The sequence below is a fragment of the Rattus rattus genome, chromosome 10, assembly GCF_011064425.1.
Source record: "Rattus rattus isolate New Zealand chromosome 10, Rrattus_CSIRO_v1, whole genome shotgun sequence".
Taxonomy (NCBI): domain Eukaryota; kingdom Metazoa; phylum Chordata; class Mammalia; order Rodentia; family Muridae; genus Rattus; species Rattus rattus.
Window position 1 is genome coordinate 51,626,415 of NC_046163.1, and position 12,382 is coordinate 51,638,796.

General features: G+C 47.8%; 1 long non-coding RNA gene across 1 annotated transcript; it reads left to right on the top strand.

Moving 5' to 3' along the window:
- Positions 1–9,326: 9,326 nt before the first annotated feature.
- Positions 9,327–10,681, top strand: LOC116911589. The gene is made up of 2 exons (XR_004389330.1): positions 9,327–9,677; positions 10,109–10,681. It is a non-coding gene; the product is annotated as an uncharacterized LOC116911589 (long non-coding RNA).
- Positions 10,682–12,382: the final 1,701 nt, after the last annotated feature.

Here is a 12,382-nt window from a genome sequence, read left to right on the forward strand (position 1 = left end):
CTCCAATGTTCCTCTCCCCCACAATACTGTGCCTGAGATTCATGATACAGCAGTTTGTGACTCAAGAGCTCTCGTCTCCCGTCCTTCCCTACCTCACTGTGGCATTCTCTTCGTAGAACACCTACTGTGTGCCAGGCACCAGGCTGTAGTTCATAGCTATCAGCCCCGTGGCTTTCAGCCTAATCCTGGTGCCACACTATGGAGGAGATAGCATTTTCTTGCTGTACTCCCAGGGGCTGTGGCACAGATAAGACAGGCTGCAAGCCTCTGTATAAATCTCCAGGGGGTTAGCCGTCAGTCCTTTATCTCTCCTTCAGGAAGGCTTTGTGGACTGCCAGTGTGAGAGAGTGATGTCATTGCAGAGAAAGCACTGAATTCACAGATTTTTTTTTTTTAAACATCCTTTTCCTGATTTAACTATTTCGAGTTACCACTATTGTCAACACACTGCCATCTTCTGAGATGTGATGTGCCTCTTTACTGTCACTGCCTGGTCCCAGACGATTCTTACACAAGTTCAGGAGGCTGATACACCTCACTGTTGCCCACATTCTATTCACTGGCTCTCCCAAACGGCAAGAAAGTCAGCCACCTAGGGATTACATGAAGGAGCTTGTATTTGAGCCCTAAGTCAGCCTGGCTGATGGTGTAGTCCATCCCGTGCTGTTACAGCCATAAGTCAGGATGTGGAGAGACTGGGGGATGTAATGCTGTTCCCCGTTCTGTAAGCTACAGAGAACGATTGCTTCAAAGGCACCTGGGGCAACCGGGTAAGCCCAGAGCGGAAAGGGCTGCCATGGCGCATGCTCATAGGGCCCAAGAAACGGAAGTGAGGGGATAGAAGGTAGGCTTTATGTGCCCCTGGGAGATTGCTGCTGTCCGTCAGGGCTACACCCCTCCACCCCTGCACAGCTGAATATGATCAAAGAAGCTCCAGCTGCCCCTATCCTACTCTAGAGGGACATTTCAAAGGCATCAGTGGGGTCCAAAATATGCTCATTTTCCTTCCGGCTATGATCTCCAAGTGCCGAGCTTAGGAGTCTCAGTTTCTTAATCCATTTCAGTAGGTGTTCAACTCTGTCCTAGTTAGTTAGTTTGTTTGTTTTTGTCAACTTGACACAAACTGAAGTCATCTGGGAAGAGGAATCTATGGAGAAAACGCCTCCCTCAGATTGGCCTGGAGGCAAGTCTGTTAATAGGGCATTTTCTTGATTAATAATTGATGTGGGAGGGCCCAGCCCACGGTAGGCAGTGCCACCCCTAGGCAAATGGTCCTGGTGACATAAGGAAGCAGGCTGAGCAAGCCATGAAGCTAGTGAGTCGTGTTCCCCACAGGGCTTTGGCTTCAGTCGCTGCCTCCTGGCCCCCTGCCTTGACTCCCCTCAGTGGACCGGGGCTTAGGATTGTAAGGCAATAAATCCTTTTCTCGTCAAGTTGCTTTTTGGTCCTGATGTCACATCAACAGAGAAAACGACGACAAAACCACTCTGGGGCCTGGCATCTTAGGTCTTAGATCGTTTTCTGTTTCTTGCTTTTTAGCTCTTGGTCGCTGCCGAGGTCCATTTCAGTCCGGATTGGACTCTTCTAACTTTTCAACCCCTGGAACCCAGCTGGGTCGCGACCCCGAGGCCAGCTCCTTTGTACAATGTCTCCTTTGCTTGTCATCGCTCTGGTCCCATTCTCTGTATGTATTTTGTAGCCGATCCTGGAGCTACCGAAAACAATCTCCTTCGAGGCCTCTCCCTGGTTTGCTCTTTCATTTCCTCAAAGCTTTGTTCAAATATCACCTTCCCTGACCGTCCTCCTTCAAACCACACACCACCACTTCAGCCTGCATCCCACCCGTCCTCCCCTGGTGCCATTTATGCGCGGCCCTGGAGCCAATGTTTGACTTACGTTCCGTCTCCACCCATAGAATCTACACCACACAGAAGCAGGGGTTTGTTGGTTTTGCTCCTGGAGAGTGGTGCTACAGATGCTGGGTAAATATTTGTTGAATGGATGAACGAATGACTGTCGCACCACGTACTTGCTCTCAAATCCCCTGGCCTAGTAAGATAGTGTCCAGGCGGACCAGGGTCACAGCAACTCAGCCTTGTCATCCGATCTGAGACGGAAAGACGCTCTTTTGGCAGCGCCCACACTTTCCGCGTGTTAATTTTCACAAAGCAAAAGCCCCGAGCTGCAAAGTAGACAGAAGGTAGTGGATGCATGCTCTGGGAGAAGAGAAAGACGACTGACGATTTGAGATGGGGGAGGGGGGAGGGCAAGGGGGGTGGCGAGCCCAGGAGGAGGAGGAGGACAGAGTCAACTTTGGTTCATTTACTTTGCCCTCGGCCCTGAAGTGAACCATGTGGAGGGGTGAGAAAGAAGTCATGGCCTACGGTGGCCAATAGAAGATAGAGTTAGAGAAGGACTAGAGCCAGGAGGAGGGAGAGGAGTTCAGAAGCTCCGCCCAGTTTAGCTTACCTGTGAGAAAAAGCGGAGGTCTGTGCCGTCCTTGTGTGAGGAGTGTTTACCTGGCGTTTGAGTACTGACTGGAGGAAGGCTCTGGGGCCCCTGGTGGGAGAGATGAGTCTGTGAAGAGACTGCCCACGAGTGTCTTGTCAGCTCAGGATGGAGGCAGGAAAATGGGAGGGTAGAGGTGTAGGTTCTGTGTATGTAGACCTCTGTGTGTTTGCCCAGGAGAACAATAGACACCATTCCTGCCCCCATAGCTGTTTGAGAACCTGGCAAAGGGCCCAAGGCACAGTGGAAGCTGGAGAGGGCTGGGTGAGGGAAACAACAAAGGGTCTGGGATTAGATTTGTAGGAGAAAAGGCTGAAAGAATGAATTAGTAACTAACCGTCTCTTCTCAAAGAAGTAGGTTTTAGTCCCAGTAGCCAGGGGTTCCAGGAAAATGCCCTGAAGTTGCATCTAGAGAAATTTCGGTTAGACAAGGAAAAATGATCCTCTTGCCCCTAAAGGTAATTAGCCTCTGGAATCTCTCTCAGGGGTCAGAAGGAATGTCTTCAGTAAATAGGACAGATGTCATTTCCTAATGGAGGAAGTTCTGCCTGGAAATGCCCACATACACCCCTTTCCGCTTTTTCTACACTTACCAGGGTTCGATGCCAGACCCTACAGGGTGAGTTATTGATACATGACCTCTGCTCAAAGACTCTGTGGTCCTGAAGGGAACTAACATGGATGTGCGCAGTGATGACTCTTGAAGCCAGTGAGACACGTCTGTCTGCTGTGATGATAACAGGCAGGGCTCTGTGGAAGGACTCTCTCGTCAACTCTTCAGTACCCTGGTGACTTCCAGAAGACCGTAGGGATCAGAGATCACCTACATCAGGGATGATCTGCTCTCCCATCTGCCCAAGGGATTATGAGGGCCTGCCAGGGAGAGTTTTGGGTTCAGGAGCAGTCACTGGCTTTGTGGTCAGAGGCCAAGTGTCTGTGGGTAGAGAGAGGGTGGATACGATCAAAGAGTTGAGAGTAAGGGTGAGAACTAGGATCGATCGGCAAGGGCATACAGGTCACATGGCTAGAACCTGAAGTGTGTGTGGAGAGATGACAGAAGCATTCTGTCAGACCCTGGGGCTCTCTCTCTGCTTTACCCCCAATCTTTGGTAGAATATGACGTTTTAGGTGGTTTTCTAGAAGGGAAATATGACTCAGTGTGTGATAGAAGCCAGATGGCGGTGCTATTCACTCTCAGGTTTTGCTTCATGCTATGCTGGGGACTGCACGTTTTGGATTTGTTCTTTCATTATCTCAAAAAGTGACCCTTGAACAGGTGAGGAACCTGCTGGGTCTTTTGGGGTGTGGGGGTGTGGTGCCTGCAATTAGCCAGACAGGCAATCTCTGCTTTCTTCCACTTTTCATGTAAGAGTGAGGAGCCAATTTTAAAACAGCATGACTTGTGGTATAATAAGAAGGTCTAGGTCTTAGGGCGATCTCTAGGATGAATGCCATGACCCATTATCATCACCACCATTGTCATCATCACCACCACCATCACCATCACCATCATCACCATCATCAACACCACCACCATCATCACCATCATCATCACTATCACCATCACCATCATCATCACCATCATCATCACCATCATTATCACATCACCATCATCATCACTGTCACCATCACCATCATCACCATCATTATCACCATCACCATCACCATCATACCATCACCACCACCATCACCATCATCATCATCACCATCACCATCATCATCACCATTACCACCACCATCACCATCATCACCATCACCATCATCATCACCCTCACCACCACCATCACCATCTTCACCATCATCACCACCATCATCATCTTCATACTTCTACCATATACTGAGCCATATTTCCCTACTAGAAAAACTGAATTTTAAAAATTGGATTCTGCCATACACCTTCCATGGTGTATGGAAGAGGATGACATCTTGGGATTCAAGGATGACTAGAGACATAAAAGGAGGCCAGGGATGGTGCAGTTTCCCAGGCAGGATGTGCTAAGTGCCCTTGTGAGATGAGGCTGTGCAGAACCGGGTTGTAGATCTTTGAATTTCGGGATGACGCTCAGGAACGTGACTGAGAATGGAGGTAAAGATCAGATTGTCAAAGGAGCTTCAAAGAGAAATAAATACCATGAGAAATTCCCAAAGGGAAATGACAGGGTCTTGTGTGGTTGACCTTGGACTTGGGGCAGCCTTCCTACCTCTGCCTATGGCATGCCGGGATTACAGGGGTTTGCCACGGTGATGATGACTGAATGATTCTAAGCCAGACGACACAGTTGCAGACTGTGTTTTGTTCGAAAGCTCCGTGAGGCTTCCAGGTAAATGGCCTGAAATTGGGTCAGGATTGCCAGTCTTTCAGGCTGAAGTGACAGAAGTCAGGGTTAAGGGGAGGGCATGAAGGACTGAAAGGAGAGCGGGGAGTTCCGAATTGTTTGCGACTCTCTTGTTGCTAGCAGAACATGAAGGAGAGAGAAAGGGATTAGGAAAGACATTGTTTAGCTTCAGTAACTCACACATTAGCTATTGCCAGGATGAGAAATCAACAGAGAGGGCACTCGCCCAAAATACGAATGCTTCCCATTTTGCAGAGGAGGAGACTGAAAACTGTACAGTAACAGTAACCTAGCCCAGCCAGACTAACGGAGCGACTGAAATCTAATCTCTAGTTGGCGTGAGTCTGAACTACCACTCATCCTATTTTGGGGTTCCCCTGTGAAGTGACTGGCCCCGAAGAAGGGGTTCAGCCTGCAGCTGACTTGGGCTGCGGTTTTCCTGTGAGTGGAGGCCAGGGCCACAGTGGAGGAAGGGAGAGGTCAGGCTTGGCAAGAGGTACAGGAAGTTCATCTCTGTAGCAGAACTCTAGTTCAGTGGAGATCTGGCTGCTCTGGATGGGAGCCGACAGAGAGCCTGAGGCACTGCCCCTGGATCCTGCTTCTGCAGGTTTCTGTGCTCAAAGCAGCCTGACCTTCTCAGACCTCTCTCAGATAGCCCCGTTTTTACCTCCAGCAACAGAAGCTACTACGACCACCAAGGCAATACCCGAGAGATGTGCTTTCAAGACACTTGGATATTTATTGATCCCGGAGAGGCTTGTAACCTCCTGGTAAGGCTTTAGTATGTCAAATCCTTTGGAGAGAACAGAAAGACCGAAGCGTAGGGCACACGTGTGATTTGCCTGGAGTCCTTGGGTTCCTGGGAACAGAAAACATGCATGACATATTTCCCGTTGGCTCTGGCTCTCAGAACCAAACGTGGTACAGCCAGGAGCTCAGAGCTCAGGAGTTTGAACTGGCTCTGCATGAACTAAAACCCAGGTTTCTAGACTCTGGTCACCAATCAGTCGACATTGAAAGTCAGGCGCCCTTGGGCATGGGGCTGACTTTAGACCTCAGGGAGCACAGGATGGTAAATTCTCCTAACCTGACCACCAGAAGTTCCAACGTGCTAAACACGGCTGTTCTCTAAGTGATATCCTCCAGCATGGGACTCCAGCATGAGAGTGAGAAATGCAGATTCCAGGAGACTTAATAGATCTGTAGACACAGATCCTGGCCGGGGCTTGAATTGCACCTCAAGCTGACTCTTCCTTAATCTTTAGGCAGTATGTCCCAGAAGACTGGAAAATGTTTCTCTAGCAAGAAAACTGAGGTCTTGGAAGGGCCCTGGCCTGAGCCAGGAACAGTTGTCCCTACCCCCTCAACCCTAACTCTGTTTGGTGACTGTGGTGGGGTTGCCAGGGGAACCGGGCTGTGCAACTTCCTGGCTTTGGCGTTTTTCCCCCTCGTTGGCCTTATCTCGGCATCCGCCACCCAGTCCAGGACTGCGTGCTGGTCACGTAGAGGGGAAGCTGGTGCCAGGCGTGTCGAGGACACCAAGGGAACACTGCCCAAGTATTGGAAGGGCCGGAAGGTGGTGCTGCGAAATTCAAGAAGTCCAGGAGGGTGGGCAGGGGCATGAGTTCTTTCTCATGTCTTTCTCTATGGCTTGGGAGGTACCTGCCAAATGAGGATGTTGGAGAATTATGGCTAACTAGGGGCTCTCTCTCTGCTTTATCGCTCAGTTCTTTTCACAGCCGGATCCCGGCATCACCTGAACGAATGTTCTTCTCCAGACCTAGTCTCCAGCCCCAGGATCCCCCAGTGGTCCCTACCCCAACACCGACAACCCTGCTTCCAAAGTTCTATGCATGTCTGCTCTTTCTGCTCGGGTCAAGATTACTTTCTGTGTTTTGGGCTCTCCCTGCTGCAGCTCAGTCTCGAGGGCAGTCATTAAGAACAGGAAAGGGGAATGGGGTTTTGAAGACAGATGGAATGCTGCTAGCAGTGTAAGTAAAGTAATTCGTGCATTTAAGTATTTATTTATGTTTTGGGCCTTTGATTTGAGAAGAATTTAGGGTGGTTTGGAGAATTTAAGTGTTCCAGGAAAGGCAGCGGGGTGATGCAACTCTCAAGCTTCATGCAATTTAGAAACAAAAGAAAAAGACCCATTCCTGAGTCCTGATGTTTGCACTACACTAAGGACAAGACCCCTGCATGGCTGAGGGGAAGAAAACACAGCAAACTGATTCTCAGGCGAGGTCTTATCTTCATTCCCTTCCGTCCCCCAGGGATGGGGGCTATTACCCCCTCCCAGGAGGAAATCAGGCCCAGGTCAGGGTCAAGCCTTGGGAGACTTATAAATCATAGCTGTCCTTTTCCGTTCTGTTCCTCCAGGGAACACAGCATGGGAGAGCTTCCTCCCAGCCCTCCAAGATGGGATTTTGGCTAGGAACCAGACGCAGCAGAAAGAGCTTTACTGAGGATCAAAATGGATACCCCAAAACTGGAAGCAGAGGCTATGGAAGGCTGAGGAGAAGGAGGTGACTCCTGGCCTCAGGAACTCTGAGGACGAGTATAGAGGTTCAGACAGATCCTGAGGAAGAAGTGTTGCCACATTGGAGCAACACAAATTCCTCCACAGGAATGTAGATCTCATCCCGTTCTCTGTCCAGGCCTGGCCACGTCATCCTGCTTCTTTCCTCACCTACCCACGGAATGTGTCTTTCCCCCTAGTGCTGGGTGGCTGGGTTCCTCCATGCACTTCAGAGGGGCGAGGGAAAGGGAGGACAGGGAGTGGCAGAGAACCAGTGTCCCTCTGCGTTGCTCTTAGGAGACATGCTTAAGTGAGAAGCCAGACTTTATTTTAACAGCTCTGCTGAACTGTCTCCCATGTCTCCCAGGCTCCTCCTGCCAAGTAGGCTTCTTCATCATAGAGTCACGCTTCCTATGTCTCCTGCCTCAGCTAGTGTGGCGGCATCTCTAGGGCCAGCAGGGCGATTGGGATGAAAAGGCCGTTTCAGGGTCGAGTCCAAACCAGAATGGACAGGGTGGGCTACTGATGTTTGCCCCCCTCTATTCCTCTCCTGGATCCTGGCCCTTGGGTAGCAATCTAGGCCTTATTCTGGGCCTTTCTGGGAGCGATACCATGGTAGAAGAGGTTAGACGGCTAGAGGTAACTGCTTGAAGTTTGGGTAGGGATATTGCTGTACTTTTGAGCCATATTTTGCTGAGAAAGCTCTGTATCAGCGCTGGGACCTGGTTATGGGAGGCCTGAATCTTATGTAGTTTTGGAAGCTCCACTTGAGAAAGGCAATATGAAATTATTAATGCAAAAATAAGTACAGAGACAAACACTTGGAATAATAAAGCCGGAATAATTACAAGCTGTAAGCACTCTTATATGTCACCAAGATTGCCACCCCAGGAGGAGTAATATGCTTTGTGAATGGCGGCAATTCCACCCCCGCCTCTCAGTCTCTTTGAATAATAACGATTTTATAACTTGTATGACAACCCAGTCTTTCCCGGGATGTGGACTGAACGACACTCTTGTTATTATTGATAGATTAGGCTGTTTCTCTTCTCAGCTTGCTGTGGGGAGAAAAATCACGTTGGTTTTTATTGTTCTTGTCAAATTTGGGGGAAATTGTATTTCATTTCTTTCTTATAGGAGCTGTAGGATTTCGGAGCATCGTTCAGTAATTAATCTTACGTGTCTTTTGAATTGAGGGTACTCAGTAATTAGCTTGTCGCTGGTCCAGCTCTTGCTGGGCTAGTATGGGTTTCATGGATTCTCTATCAAGGCCAACGCTTTCTGTTAAATCAGCAAGGACTTCAGTGGTCTTCTCCCAGATGTTCGCGTCACTCCCTTCTTGTTAAGTGGATCACTGTGCACCAGAAACTCCATCTTACTCCTTCAGATTTCATCTGCTCCTTTTCCGGAATTGCCTTTCTCTGTGGTATAATTTAAAAATTGATTTAATTTGCCTCTCAATTTCAAAGTAATTCCCACCGAGTTCGTGGCACGCTTTTGCTGTTTCCACTCCATGAGCTATCCGTCTTAAGCTCATCTAAGGCCCGTTAATACATACACACGTTAAAGACGTCAGAAGAAGAATGTCCATCCGTGTCCGAATCAGAAATCTTTTAAATTCATCCTCTGATTTAGCTCGGTGGTAGAGTCAGTGCCTAAGGCCCTGAATTCGACCCTCAGTTTAAGGAGATTGCAAAAGTGCTTGCTGCAAAAGCGTGACTGAACCGAGCCTGATGCCTGGATGTGGTAACTCACATCTGTATTTACCTGGTAGCTCGCATCTGTCTGCATGGCACTCTTATGTGGGGTGGAAGGTAGAGACAGGAGAATCATGCTACCCCACCCCATCCCTGCCTGTGGTGTGTGTGTGTGTGTGTGTGTGTGTGTGTGTGTGTGTGTGTGCATGTGAATGAGAGCAAATGCCACAGATATATAAATAAATAAAAATAAAATGGAATAACCTCATCAACTCCCTCCCCTCAGGGTGCAGAGACCTATGCAGAAAATGCGGTAAAATATTGCAAGAGCCAATGGATGGAAGACACCAAAGAAACAGTGTCTTCCAGACGCAACAGGGCTGATGCACTTGTGAGCTCACACCAGGGAAACAGTATCTTCCAGAAACAATAGGGTGGACGCACATTCAAACTCATGAAGATGTGGCAGTAAACACAGGGCCTGCACAGGTCCAAGCCAAATGGGGGAAGTGAACATGAACCCCTATCCCTAACTGAGAAGCTCTCTCCAGCTGGCAATGTCTCACAAAGGAAAAGCTGGTCTCTCTAATGGAGTCTCACTGGGTGTACAGATCACAGGTAAGGGCAGGTCCCATTCCCAGCAGGAGATGCCCAATACAAGATGAACTCAATGGTATTTTTGTATTATATTGCTTTGTGTGGACTTTTTTGGTCTTTTGCTTGTATATTATGTTTTCTGAATTTTGCGTTTTTATGAGCTTATATTTTGGTGTGTATCTCTCTGAAGATGTTTATCATGCATTTTCTTTCTCCCTTTAAAATGTTTCCCTGTTTGCTTTCTAAAGGGAGAGAGGAGGAAGATGTGAAGTTGGAAGGGTGGGGAAGTGGGGATAATCTGGATGGAGATGAGGGAGGGGAAATAAAAACATAAATAAAAACATAAATAACATAAATAAAACAAAACGGATTTAAAGCAGCGTATTCAATTGTTTCATCATTTTAAATACTTTTTTATTTCATTTTTTCAAATCTTTGAAAATACATTACAGGGTATGGAGAGATGGATCTGTGGTTAAAAGCACTGACTGCTCTTCCAGAGGACCCAGGTTCAGTACCCACATGGCAGATCATAACCATCTGGGATTCCAGTTTCAGGTGATCTGATGCCACCTTCTGGCCACCAGTGGTACTGCAGACACATGGTGTACAAACATTCAGTCTTCATACTCATCCACATAAAAATTTTAAGAAAAGCGTTCAAAAATGTTGAAATATTCTTGTTATGCTTCACAGTGTATTTGTAGCCCACTGTCCTGATGTACTTGTCAAATGTCTGCCTCTTCCTCCCCAGAACTTGTGAATACTTTCCTTACAATGCAAGAGAGGTTTTAGAGAAATGATTAACTTAGGGAGCCTGAGGTGGGAGATGATTGTGACTGTTCAGGTGGAGTCGATGGGCTTTGGGGACAGGGGAAGGGGTCATGAGCCAAGGAAAAGGGGCAGCCTTTAAAGCAACAGAAACCTCTAGGGAGAACGCAGTCTTGTCGATGCTTCAATGTTAGCTCAGTGAAACGCATGGAACGCTAAATAAAATTTGAATAAATTTGTTTTTATTTAAGCTACTACATCCATGCTGGTTTGTCATAGCAGCACTGGAAAGCTAGTGCACAGGACTTAAATAGTTTTAAAATGAGAAAACTGCCTCATCATGTTTGGGAAAATTCGGGTGACATAGAGATTCAAAGAGAAAGCAAAGGAAGAATACAAGTGGTCAACCGGTTTGGGTGCCCAGTTGTTCTCTGATAGGAGGTCTGACATGTAGAAAAACAGTGTGTTGAATTGCTGTGTCTCTGGACACAGAAAACTTCAGGCCTTACTAAGCATTAATGTAAATGGAATCCCCACTTAATGTTTTGTTTTCTATTCTTATTTGTATGTGTATGCATGATGTGCATGCATGGTGTATATGTGTGCCTACATATGTGTTCACTGCATGAGTGTGAATGCATGTATGTATATGTGTGCTTACATATGTGTTCACTGCATGGTGTGCATGCATGTGTGTATATGTGTGCCTACATATGTGTTCACTACATGAGTGTGAATGCATGTATGTATATGTTTGCCTACATATATGTTCATTGCATGAGTGTGCATGCATGCATATGGAGAATGGAGGTTGGTGCTGCGTGTCCTTTTCCATTGTTCTCCACCTTATACATTGAAGTAAGATCTCTCACCTGAACCCAGAGCTTGCTGATTCTGGTTATGTAGGAAGCCAGACTGCTCTGGGACCATCTCTGCTTCTAGGGCTTATGGCAGGGACTGTCATACCTGCCATACCCATCAGGCATTTATGTGGGCTTGTGGGATCTGAACTCTGGTCTTCGGGCTTGTGTGGTAAGCATTTTACCTGATGAGCCAGCTCCCCAAGCCCACTTAGAACTTTACAGCATCAGTGGTTGGAAGAATATTTTTTTTCATGGACTTTCATGGACTTTCTGGCTTTGTTTCCCAACCACGTTTCCTCTCCATTTCCAGGTCCTTTAGGCAGCAGGCGTCACAGCACAGCTATGTGGAGAATATGGCTGATAAGTTGTGGCCCGGATGTCCAATGAGTTGACTTAGTAGCCCGGTGAAGGGAGCGTTTCAGGAAGTTTTCCTATCCTGGGAGAGTCTTAACTGTACATGCAAGTGATGGAAACCACACCAGCATGTGTCACTAAACCCAGAATAAATGTTTCTTTAAATCAACTTACATTGCACAAATACATGAGTAAGCAGACGTATTGCTCAGGGCTTTGCTATGAGCCTTAGAGTGGCTCACGCCAAATGGCGTGACACTGCTAACTGAGACACCTTCAGGCAGAACACTGGGGAGTGATTTCTTTATAGTTCACTCCAGCACCCTCTTCTCCCTGCCTCTAACCATTCCTGCCGTGTGGCAGTCCAAGCTGAGAAAAGAACGTGTCCTTTGTTTTGCAGTCGCCTCTTTTGGCCTTACTTTGCTCTTTGGTGTGTGGTTAATAACTGCCTAAGAGAGGTGTGGCTAGTAATTGGATTCCAAAGGAGATAAGAGTAGAGGAACCCAGGGGATGAACTGTGCAGCTTTTTGGATTAAGCAGCAGCAATGGAGGCCATAGAATCAGTGGTGGTGTGTTGGTGTGGTGGTGGTGGTGATGGTGGTGATGGTGGTGATGGTGGTGGTGTGGTGTGGTGGTGGTGGTGATGGTGATGGTGGTGTGGTGGTGGTGGTGTGGTGTGGTGATGGTGATGGTGGTGTGGTGTGATGGTGGTGGTGATGGTGATGTTGGTGGTGGTGA